We start from the raw sequence: 12,204 nt of genomic DNA, 5'->3' as shown, positions 1-12,204 counted from the left end.
AATGGCCAAAGGTCAAAACATAAAGATCAAATAGTATAAAAGCTTTTGTAACTGAATGTAAATGTTACAAGCAAAGAGGCCTCTGAATGAAGAATGAAAGTGTGTCCAATAATGCAATAACTAAATCAACGCTACAAGCCACAACAAAAGGAATGAAGAACGTCAGAGTTCTGGTGAGGGCTACCTGCTCACCGGTGACTATGTCAAGGATGAAACGTGCAAAATCCTTTGTGATGCCCAAAAGAAGGGGGACTTCTTCGATCTTAATTTTATGAAAAATGAAAAGTACAAGGTCTTAATTCAGTGTCCAATATAAATGCTACAATAAAGTATTACTACGAGAGGAATGGAAAGTATAAGAAGCTTTGCAATGTCCACAATGTATGCTACAAACACAGAGGTGGTGTATGAAGAGAGACAAGTGGAAGAACTCTTGGGGGGTAACATAACGCACAACATACATTGCACACACAGGACGGTGACTATGAAGGATGGAAAGTGTTTAGCCCTTGTTACATGTCATATTGACTTTTTTTACATGCTAATACGACTTTGCTTTCTTTTCTGTTATTGGCTCCTTCAAAACTATCTTAACTGAACAGAAATCGTGAAGGAAAGTCAAAGGGACATGTTTGAACTGCGATTTGGCAGAATGTCATGATACTCTCACAGTATAGTCAGTAGCTCTGTGCACGGAGCCGTCTGATGGATGAGATTGCTGGAGATATTGCAGAAGAAAGAAACAACATCAGATTTTAGGATCACACAAGTGCAAGTCAAGCATTTTAAAGGCTTGCTTAGTGTTCATAACATTTACCTACACTCATCTGGTATTACATTGTGAATGTATTTATGTAGTAATGGTAAACCAAAGCATGTATATGAGAACTATAAGAGTACACTTTGAACTATTACCTTAAAACAATCTATTGAGTATATATATATATTTATTTATTTATTTATTTAGTTTATTTCACTCAATAATATAGCACCATCATATTCCAAAACACTTTACAGACATCATCATTACCGTCCCCATCGGGGCTTCCAACCTAGATTCCCTATCAGTATGTCTTTAGAGTGTGGGAAAAAAGCAGAGAACCCGAAGGAAACCCATGCAATCACGGGGAGAATATATAAACTCCTTGCAGCTGATCAGTTCTCATCTCCCTGGTTGGTCCGGTACCACACCAGAATTACAGGGCCACCGGACTGGATGCCTGTGAACCACCTCTTTAGCTGGCTTTTAAATAGAGGAGCTGAAGATCCCAGCAACTAGGAGTTGGTTTGCAGGGATCCGGTCCATCGGTCATGAAATACTGATGTGGTCGCTGGACCAGAGTCTTATGAATTTATTCGCTCATCTCTTTGTCCATATATATAACATTCACTGCCAATGACACCATTGATGACCTAAATCTTGAAGGTGCACATTTAGCGAATAGATGTAATTTTGAGGGGTTGACTGTGACCCGAGTCCTCGCATTGTCCCGGATCCATGTTAGTTACCGGTAAATAGTAGTATCAACCTTAAAACTATTTTAGCTGCAAGTTTTCTTCCATTCTACTTCTAATCATACAAATAATATTGCATCCAATGCTTTATTCAGTCTGCATCTTTGGGAGCTTTTTAAACATTCACCGGCAGATTATTGGCATAATGGTATATAAAGAGACCAACTTGAATAAATCATATATGTCTACTGTTAAGAAGGAAATCTACCCTTAAAGAAGTAGTACACAAAGAATGAGTTATATCACAGGTTGGTTGTTTTTCATTAATATGCAGAAAGAGTCTTTTCATGAAGACATATGGAAGCTGTGCATTCCTCCCTGTCATTCTCTCGTTTAATTAGAGCTGTTATCCGTTTACTTCCTCCTTTCTTTCTGACAGCTGTATGCTGCGGTTCTGCTTCTAGTCTTCGCTTATTTAACACTACAGAGCATTGAATCACTTGAAGTGTGACAGCAGAAGAAAAGCTAAGGCTGTATTGGTCCTTTATCTGCCTTTGATGAACTTTTTAAAGCTCCATTTGTGGCATCATAAGCAACACAGGCGTGAAAAGTGGGAATCACGTGTGAGGCGACATCTAGAGGTCACTTTGAGAATGCACCCTAATTAACAATGCCATCAGCACCTTGGACAGTACCAGCATTACCGGCGTGTGGATCAAGGGCACTTGGTTTGTATTGGGAATGCATGTAATATGGAGGAAGGGATAATTTGATTACTTTTCCTAAGCATATTAATACACCGCATTTATGTGATCCAGGTTATAGCTACTAACGGAAACAATGTTTTTACAAAGTGGGCAGAAAATGTAAGATGTCATGGTGGAAACCCAAACAGTACATTTTCCTCTACTTCCCATTGATGCAATATATGTCTTACTGCGGCCAAACACATTGGCACATAGTAAGTGTATACAGTAAGTGCACCAGGCAGCAGAATCATTCTCCTTGTAAGAGTTAATGATAGAAGTCCAGTAAATTCAGAGCAGATGTCACCGTCATGTACACAGGTAAGCGCAGGTGCCATGAAACAAGCAACAATTCAATATATCCACATCTAAGGCCAAGTTGTGCGTTCTACTGTCAGTGAAGGAAGATCTGATCTCCGCTGTGCACCTGACACCCCTGATAACCAGACCCTTATTTCTATGTCATTGATATGGGCTGTTAACTTATTTACTGAAGTGCACGTGACATAAAAGAGCCGGCGAGAGGTCGATGCTGATCAATACATCTGATCAGCCATCAAGGGCTATTTTATTACAATGGAGATTAAAGCTTTGGAGAAAATGATCTTATAGGATCGGGGGATGGGTGCAGCACTTACTACTGAGAGGGGAGAAATCTCATGACCTTTCCTAATGTTGGGGAACATTTTTGCACTACTTAATGAAAGTTGTTCTTCGTAGAGAACCATTTAATCATATATACACAATGGATAGTTTTAGCAACATTTTCTGTAATATTTGCAAATGTACCGGCAGTACTTGTATGGGAAGTTGCTAGATATGGAAATTATGCTATCATTAGTGCTGACATGTCCCAAACTGGATCGCTTTAGTGCAGTCATAGGATCAGACACTACCACGAGTATGTATGAGGCTTCCATCTCTGCCCATGACACGTTATACACTCCGCACACAAGACATGCTACTTTGATGAGATATTTTATCTCCCTGAGGGAACTGTCACACGCCATGTATAACTGTGAATTTCACCATGCTAATGTGTGAAGATGAATGGGCATGTCCTCCAGCTTCCCACTTCTTAATAAATGTAATCTTTGCATACCCATTGAGAAAAGCCTCATTGCCCTGACATAGAGATCTGCAGCATTTCTGTAACTCCAATACTTGGAATGAATGAGAAAAGACTTCGCTCCCTGTAGGTTTTCTGTTGTAACTTAGAAGAGAGGCGACTATCGTTTTATTTAGCAAAATGCAAACTAGCAGGATGACTATCGTTCATGCACCCTGCGATGAAAGCCAACTCCAGGCTCAGTGCTAGCAGCCGCCACATCAGGCATTCAGCTGGATGCTGCGGATTCTTTCCTTGTGGTCCAGGGAGAGAGACAGCTGGAGATCTCATTCATTTACTCTCAGCCTACTAATGAAGGAGCAAAGCGGCACTGCCAGGGAGCCTGTGCATACAGCCTCTCCATATCCCTGACCCTGCATTTCACAGCAGTCTAGCACAGGCTCTCTCTGAGCATTGCTGACTTTTACATTTTCTCCATCTCATATACAGTCCATGCATTTTCCTCTAGCATCCTCTCTACAATGACACTATTGCAGATGGAAAGCTTCCCATTTAGCACTTTAGCAAGAGATAGAAAAATAAAAAAAATGCACTTACCTGTGCTGTACTACAGCAGGACCAGGGGGGAAATGCAAGAGGAAAAGCTGGTAAAACCAAAGCAGGGAGAACTAGTTACTTTGTTGGATAAAATCTCCCAGAAATAGACGGAAAATGTGCTGAATGTGGGTGATTTCTTGATTTATCTCACAGCTGATAAAGAGCAGAGTGTGCCAAGAAGAAGAAATCTTAGAGGAGGTCTCAGTCACAATCCAAAGCATAAGAGCTCTAAGTGCTGCTTGCTGTTGCCTGCCCTATTTCTGCTGTCAGGATCTGAGCTCCTTCACGTCACAGTGTGATCTGCATATTCCACCCAATAGCTGCTACCTGTGTGTTCAGTGAGGATGCTGCTGGCTCCAGAGAGACGACTGCATGTAGTAGAGTACGGCGTGAGCATTGCGGCAGATTGCCATTGTGTAAGACGGATTCCTGGTGGATATTATTAAGCAGTGGTGGACATATCATTGGTGGAATTGTGCATTATGATGAGCTGTTGGACTGACAGTGGTCCATATATTGTTCTTATGCAGGAACTAGTGATGAGCGAATATACTCGTTACTCGAGATTTCCCGAGCTAGCAACCAGGCAACCCCCACATGTACTTATGCTGGCTAACAGATGTAAATCATTCAGCTGCGGCAATAAAAACTAAATTTCTGAGCACTAAAAAATACTCGGAGGACACCCGAGCGTGCTCAGGAAATCTCGAGTAACGAGTATATTCGCTCATCACTAGCAGGGACCTCTCCTGGCCATGTCCACCAACATTATTCAGGCATTGTGGTTTTCTTACAGTGTGACCTTAATCTTTGGTGTTTTGTGCACAGACTTAGTATTTGCTTTTTCTCATGATGATTACAAGGACACTCAGCAATAGTACCGCATAATATATATTCATTTTACAATATTACCACAAATCCTATTTTAAGTTTTGTATCTTTAATATGAAGTTCGGGTTGTGGTTATAACAGAAGAATACATAATTAATTCCTTACAGTAGTAATATTATTATTACGGGACTATTATACTAATTGTGAGGTTGTTACAATAATAATTTCACTGACGGCTGACTGTACATCTCTCCGTGTAGCAACCTATATTCTGGAATTGATTACACATATTTACAATAGCTCTGAAATTCAGTGGCTTACTGCTAATAGATGAAGACCATGTGGCCGCTATGGAGCTAATGAGTCTGGAAGGCCCGGTGCCAGTTCCGGCACCAGGCCCCTTCCTGACCGACTTTCAACAGTATATGCCTCATGGATACAAAATGGCCTGGTGGGTTACTGGTGAAATGCCCTTTGGTCCCAAAAGAGAAAGGAAGAAAAAAATAAAATTTTTAGGGTCATGGGCCTTTTAAAAGTGTCAACAGGCTATGTGTAGGGGCGCGTCCATGCAGTGTTCATTACCTGACCCACCATGACGCACATCAACATGAACACTATGACAGGGTGCTCTGCTTTGTGACAGGCCAGTCGCTGACGTCCCATAGCAGTGACGTTAAATGGCCTCTGGCCTATCAGAGGCTGCATGCTGATGCCCATGGCCTTTGATAGACTGGCAGCCTTACAATGTTGCTGCTATGTGATGTCAGCATGCTGCCTCTGATGGGTATTTTAATGACCGCACCAAATATGAAGCTGAAAAAGGTCATCGGGGGAAGCACAGGAAGGTGAGAATCTCAACCATCTTTCTGATTGGACAGAGTAGTGGACAGAGAGGCTGACATAGGGGCTCAGAATGGGGTGACATAGGGGCCCAGCAAGGGGGCAGCATAGCGGCCCAGGATGGGACAACATAGGGGTCTAAAATGGAAACAAAATAAAAATCACAGGATGGGGAATTTATTAAATAAAACGGCCCAGGATGGGAGACATTATTAAATAAAGAAGTCCAAGATGGGAGACGTTATTAAATAAAGGGGCCAAGGATGTGGACCATATTAAAGTGGAGATAGGGACCCAGTATGGGGCAACATAGGGGCCTAGGATGCGGATATTAAAAAAGGGGTCTAGGATGGGGAGTCGGAGACATTAAATAAAGGGGCCCAGGATGGGGACATTAAATAAAGGGGCCCAGAAAATGGGATCTTATTAAATAAAAGGGAATGGATCTGGAACATTATAAATAAAGGGGTCCAGTACATGGGACTTCATTAAATGAAGGGACTCAGAATCTGGGACATGATTAAATAAAGGGGGGGCATAATTACAGTATGGAGGCCAGGATGAGGAACAAACACTATTGATTAATGGTGGCAAGTAGGGACATAATGACACTAGAGGCTAATCAGGGAACATTATTACTGCTGTAATTTAATTTACTTTTGAGGATACTGTTTTTTATGGGGGAGAGCAAAAAATGCCCATGTTACTGTGGAGGGTGGCACTATGTTGCTTTTTGTCTTCATCTTACAGAGTGTAGGAGATGAGGGGAAACAATGGGGAGTGTGCTGTAGAAGTGATCAGCTATAGATAACTGTAACTTATTTTCTGTAGCGACAAGTCCTGGCGGAAGAAATGATGGTGGTCTGTGCTGGATGAAGTAGTTCAAAAATGAAGGACTTCAGATAGAGATGTCACTGGTGAGTCAGTGCATTACCTGTACACTTACACTATGCACTGTATACTAGTTACAGAGCTTTTGTGCATAATGTCACTGATGATCCCTGCATTACCTGTACATTGACACTATATGCACAGGTCCGGTGTATAATGTCACTGGTTATCCCTATATTACCTGCACACCACACACTATATTCAAAGCTCCTGAGTATAATTTTACTGGTCTTTGTATTACCTGTACACTGACACTATATACAAAGCTCCGGTGTATAATGTCACTGGTGATCCCTGTATTACTGTACACTGACACTATATTCAGAACTCCTGTGTATAATGCCACCAGTGATCACTGTATTACCTGCACACTGACACTCTGTGCATGTCTCCTGTGTATAATGTCACTAGTGATCACTCTATCACCTGTGAACTATACACTATATACAGAGCTATGGTGCATAATGTTAATGGTGATCACTATATTACCTGTTCACTATACACTATACAGGTCCTTCTCAAAAAATTAGCATATAGTGTTAAATTTCATTATTTACCATAATGTAATGATTACAATTAAACTTTCATATATTATAGATTCATTATCCACCAACTGAAATTTGTCAGGTCTTTTATTGTTTTAATACTGATGATTTTGGCATACAACTCCTGAAAACCCAAAAAACCTGTCTCAATAAATTAGCATATTTCACCCATCCAATCAAATAAAAGTGTTTTTTAATAACAAACAAAAAAACCATCAAATAATAATGTTCAGTTATGCACTCAATACTTGGTCGGGAATCCTTTGGCAGAAATGACTGCTTCAATGCGGCGTGGCATGGAGGCAATCAGCCTGTGACACTGCTGAGATGTTATGGAGGCCCAGGATGCTTCAATAGCGGCCTTAAGCTCATCCAGAGTGTTGGGTCTTGCGTCTCTCAACTTTCTCTTCACAATATCCCACAGATTCTCTATGGGGTTCAGGTCAGGAGAGTTGGCAGGCCAATTGAGCACAGTAATACCATGGTCAGTAAACCATTTACCAGTGGTTTTGGCACTGTGAGCAGGTGCCAGGTCGTGCTGAAAAATGAAATCTTCATCTCCATAAAGCATTTCAGCCAATGGAAGCATGAAGTGCTCCAAAATCTCCTGATAGCTAGCTGCATTGACCCTGCCCTTGATGAAACACAGTGGACCAACACCAGCAGCTGACATGGCACCCCACACCATCACTGACTGTGGGTACTTGACACTGGACTTCAGGCATTTTGGCATTTCCTTCTCCCCAGTCTTCCTCCAGACTCTGGCACCTTGATTTCCGAATGACATGCAAAATTTGCTTTCATCAGAAAAAAGTACTTGGGACCACTTAGCAACAGTCCAGTGCTGCTTCTCTGTAGCCCAGGTCAGGCGCTTCTGCCGCTGTTTATGGTTCAAAAGTGGCTTTACCTGGGGAATGCGGCACCTGTAGCCCATTTCCTGCACACGCTTGTGCACGGTGGCTCTGGATGTTTCCACACCAGACTCAGTCCACTGCTTCCTCAGGTTCCCCAAGGTCTGGAATCGGTCCTTCTCCACAATCTTCCTCAGGGTCCGGTCACCTCTTCTCGTTGTACAGCGTTTTCTGCCACATTGTTTCCTTCCAACAGACTTACCATTGAGGTGCCTTGATACAGCACTCTGGGAACAGCCTATTTGTTGAGAAATTTCTTTCTGGGTCTTACCCTCTTGCTTGAGGGTGTCAATAATGGCCTTCTTGACATCTGTCAGGTCGCTAGTCTTACCCATGATGGGGGTTTTGAGTAATGAACCAGGCAGGGAGTTTTTAAAAGCCTCAGGTATCTTTTGCATGTGTTTAGAGTTAATTAGTTGATTCAGAAGATTAGGGTAATAGGTTGTTTAGAGAACCTTTTCTTGATATGCTAATTTATTGAGACAGGTTTTTTGGGTTTTCAGGAGTTGTATGCCAAAATCATCAGTATTAAAACAATAAAAGACCTGACAAATTTCAGTTGGTGGATAATGAATCTATAATATATGAAATTGTAATCATTACATTATGGTAAATAATGAAATTTAACACTATATGCTAATTTTTTGAGAAGGACCTGTATACAGTGTTTTTTGTATATTGACGCTGGTGATCACTGTATTACCTGTACATTGACACTATATACAAAGCTCCTATGTATAATGTCACTGAGTTCCCTGTATTACTGTACACTGACACTAAATCGGTGTGTATAATATCACCAGTAATCACTATATTACCTGTACACCATGTACAGAGTTCCTGTGTATAATGGCACTGACGATGCCTGCATTACCTTTAGACTATACACTATGACCAAAGCACCTGTGCATAATATCACTGATAATCCATGTATTACCTGTACACTGACAATATATATAGAGCTCCAGAGCTCCTGTGCATAATGTCACCAGTGCTAATATTAGTGTTGTTAGTATTGCAGTTTTTATTAATGATCTGCATTGCAGTGTTTGGTCACTTTGTGGTGGAAATATGTGATCTGGTCATGGTGTGGTGATATTTCTCCCCTGTATGTGGTATTATTTGATCACTATGTGGTGGTCCTATGTGGTCTGGTCACACTGTGGTGGTATTTGTTCCCTGTATGTGGTATTATTCAGTCACTATGTGGTGGTACTATGTGGTCTGGTTACAGTGTGGTGGTATTTGTTCCCTGTATGTGATATTATTCTATCACTACAGTATGTGGGAGTAAAATGTGTCTTGTCACGGTATGGTGGTATTTATTCCCTGTATATGCGATTATTCGGTCACTGTCATGATAATATGTGGTCTGGTCATGGTGTGGTGGTATTTATCTCCTGTACGTGGTGATAATATATGGTCTGTTCACGTGTGGTGGGATTTATCCCCTATATGTGGTCTTATTTAGTCACAGTGTGGTGATAACATGTAGTCTGGTCACTGTGTTGCAGTATTTCTCTCTTGTATGTGGTATTATTTAGTCACTATGTGTTAGTAATATGTGGTCTGGTCACAGTGTGGTGGTATTTGTCCCTTGTATCTGGTATTATTGGTCTTGGTATAGTGGATTATGTTGTGCATGGAGGTCTCTTGATCACTCTGATGTCAAAAAGGGGAAGATTCTTGATTTCCAATAGAGATTAAATACTTGTATGTTTAACCCCCCCATCCTGTGAATATTAAACAGTAGCAAATATACATTTGCAGCGCTACTACGGTGAAAATAAGTAATCACCTATCCTAAGGGTACCGTCACACCGTGCAATTTTCGTCGCTGCGACGGCACGATCCGTGACGTCGCAGCGTCGTATGAGTATCGCTCCAGCGTCGTAGACTGCGGTCACACTTTGCAATCACGGCGCTGGAGTGATGCCGAGGTTCACTGGTAACCAGGGTAAACATCGGGTTACTAAGCGCAGGGCCGTGCTTAGTAACCCGATGTTTACCGTGGTTACCAGCGTAAAAGTAAAAAAAAAAAAAACGTACATACTCACCATCTGATGTCCGTCAGGTCCCTTGCAGTCTGCTTCCCGCTCTGACTGAGTGCAGCCGTACAGTGAGAGCAGAGCGCAGCGGTGACGTCACCGCTGTGATCTGCTCTCACTTTCCGGCCGGCGCTCACAGTCAGAGCGGGAAGCAGACGGCAAGGGACCTGACGGACATCAGATGGTGAGTATGTACGGTTTGTTTTTTTTTACTTTTACACTGGTAACCACGGTAAACATCGGGTTACTAAGCACGGCCCTGCGCTTAGTAACCCGATGTTTACCCTGGTTACCAGCGAACGCATCGCTGGATCGCTGTCACACACAACGATCCAGCGATGACAGCGGGAGATCCAGCGACGAAAGAAAGTTTCAAACGATCTGCTACGACGTACGATTCTCAGCAGGGTCCCTGATCGCTGCTGCGTGTCAGACACTGCGATATCGTAACGATATCGCTAGAACGTCACGAATCGTACCGTCGTAGCGATCGTAATTGCACTGTGTGACAGTACCCTAAGCCCATGCTCACACAGTGAGTATTTGGTCAGGATTTTACATCAGTTTTTTGTAAGCCAAAACCAGGAATGGGTAAAAAATGCAGAAGTGGTGCACGTTAGGGTTTAAGGAATGCGCTCGGTGATACTCAGTTATCACTTATCACCGTGCTCAGACGTGCTAGTTACTTGGCGAGTAATAGGCAGTGCTCTATGTAAAACTCTAATCCCCAACTCGCATCTTTGGTGCCTATTAAGCATCCAATAAGTATGTGGGGATTGCCTGTGAGTCACTGTAATGACATAACCATCTTGAGTGTAGCATTTCTGTAACTGACTGGCCATATGATATCAGCAGAGCTCACACTGCACACTGACCACACTTTGTATTGGAGGGAGAGAGTGCTTATGTAGGTCTGTGTGCACAGTGTAACGAATCAGAGACCTATAGTGTAGATACTGGTGCTGAAGCTGAGACAATATACTAACAGCCCTTCTGAGGGCTAATGGTTTGCAACTAGTGTTGAGCATTCCGATACCGCAAGTATCGGGTATCGGCCGATATTTGCTGTATCGGAATTCCGATACCGAGTTCCGATATTTTTGTGATATCGGAAATCGGAATCGGAAGTTCCCAGTGTATGGTTCCCAGGGTCTGGAGGAGAGGAGACTCTCCTTCAGGCCCTGGGATCCATATTCATGTAAAAAATAAAGAATAAAAATAAAAAATATGGATATACTCACCCCTCCGGCGGACCCTGGACCTTAGCGATGTAACCGGCAGCCTCCGTTCCTAAGAATGCAGTGAGTGTAAGACCTGCGATGACGTCGCGGCTTGTGATTGGTCGCATGAGCGGTCACATGAGCGGTCACGCGACCAATCACAAGCCGCGATGTCATCGAAGGTCCTTCACTCTGCATTCTTAGGAACGGAGGCAGACGCTTGGACCGGTGAGAGCCAGGGGCCGTCTGAGGGGTGAGTATATCAATATTTTTTATTTTTATTCTTTATTTTATACATGAATATGGATCCCAGGGCCTGAAGGAGAGTTTCCTCTCCTTCAGACCCTGGGAACCATTCCGATATGTTGTGTCCCATTGATATGCATTAGTATCGGGTATTGGTATCGGCGATATCCGATATTTTTTGGGTATCGGCCGATCCAATCCGATACGATACCTTTGCATATCGGAAGGTATCGCTCAACACTATTTGCAACACATACAATCTGCATTTACCCTAAAGAGGGAGAGAGAGTCACAGGAAGAGAGACAAAATCCAGTCTGTATACAGGGATTAGACCTCTGCAGTCTGCTGGCAAATATGTAGCTGCATTTTTTTTAATATATTATAGGTAGTGTTGAGCGATACCGTCCGATACTTGAAAGTATCGGTATCGGAAAGTATCGGCCGATACCGGCAAAATATCGGATCCAATCCGATACCGATACCCGATACCAATACAAGTCAATGGGACTCAGGTATCGGACGGTATTCCTGATGGTTCTCAGGGTCTGAAGGAGAGGAAACTCTCCTTCAGGCCCTGGGAACCATATAAATGTGTAAAATAAAGAATTAAAATAAAAAATATCGCTATACTCACCTGTCCGACGCAGCCGGGACCTCGGCGATTGTAAGCGGCAGCGTTGTTTCTTTAAAATTCGCGCTTTTACTTGCTTACGTGAATTCCCGGCTTCTGATTGGTCAGGGCGGCCATGTTGCCGGGACTCGGACCAATCACAGCAAGCCGTGACGAAATTACGTCACGGCTTG

General features: G+C 42.7%; 1 protein-coding gene across 1 annotated transcript in view; it reads right to left on the bottom strand.

Moving 5' to 3' along the window:
• FSTL4 (follistatin like 4) overlaps positions 1-4,142 on the bottom strand; it is a 1,598,383-nt gene extending 1,594,241 nt beyond the window's left edge. Inside the window, exon 1 of the mRNA XM_077266082.1 lies at positions 3,868-4,142. The gene's annotated coding sequence lies outside the window, so the exon portion shown is untranslated. The remainder of the gene's footprint in view (positions 1-3,867) is intronic.
• Between the last annotated feature and the right edge of the window lie 8,062 nt (positions 4,143-12,204).

Source organism: Ranitomeya variabilis, chromosome 5 (genome assembly GCF_051348905.1).
Source record: "Ranitomeya variabilis isolate aRanVar5 chromosome 5, aRanVar5.hap1, whole genome shotgun sequence".
Lineage (NCBI taxonomy): Eukaryota > Metazoa > Chordata > Amphibia > Anura > Dendrobatidae > Ranitomeya > Ranitomeya variabilis.
The sequence above is the reverse complement of the archived record's forward strand: the minus strand, read 5'-3'. Positions and strand labels throughout refer to the sequence as shown.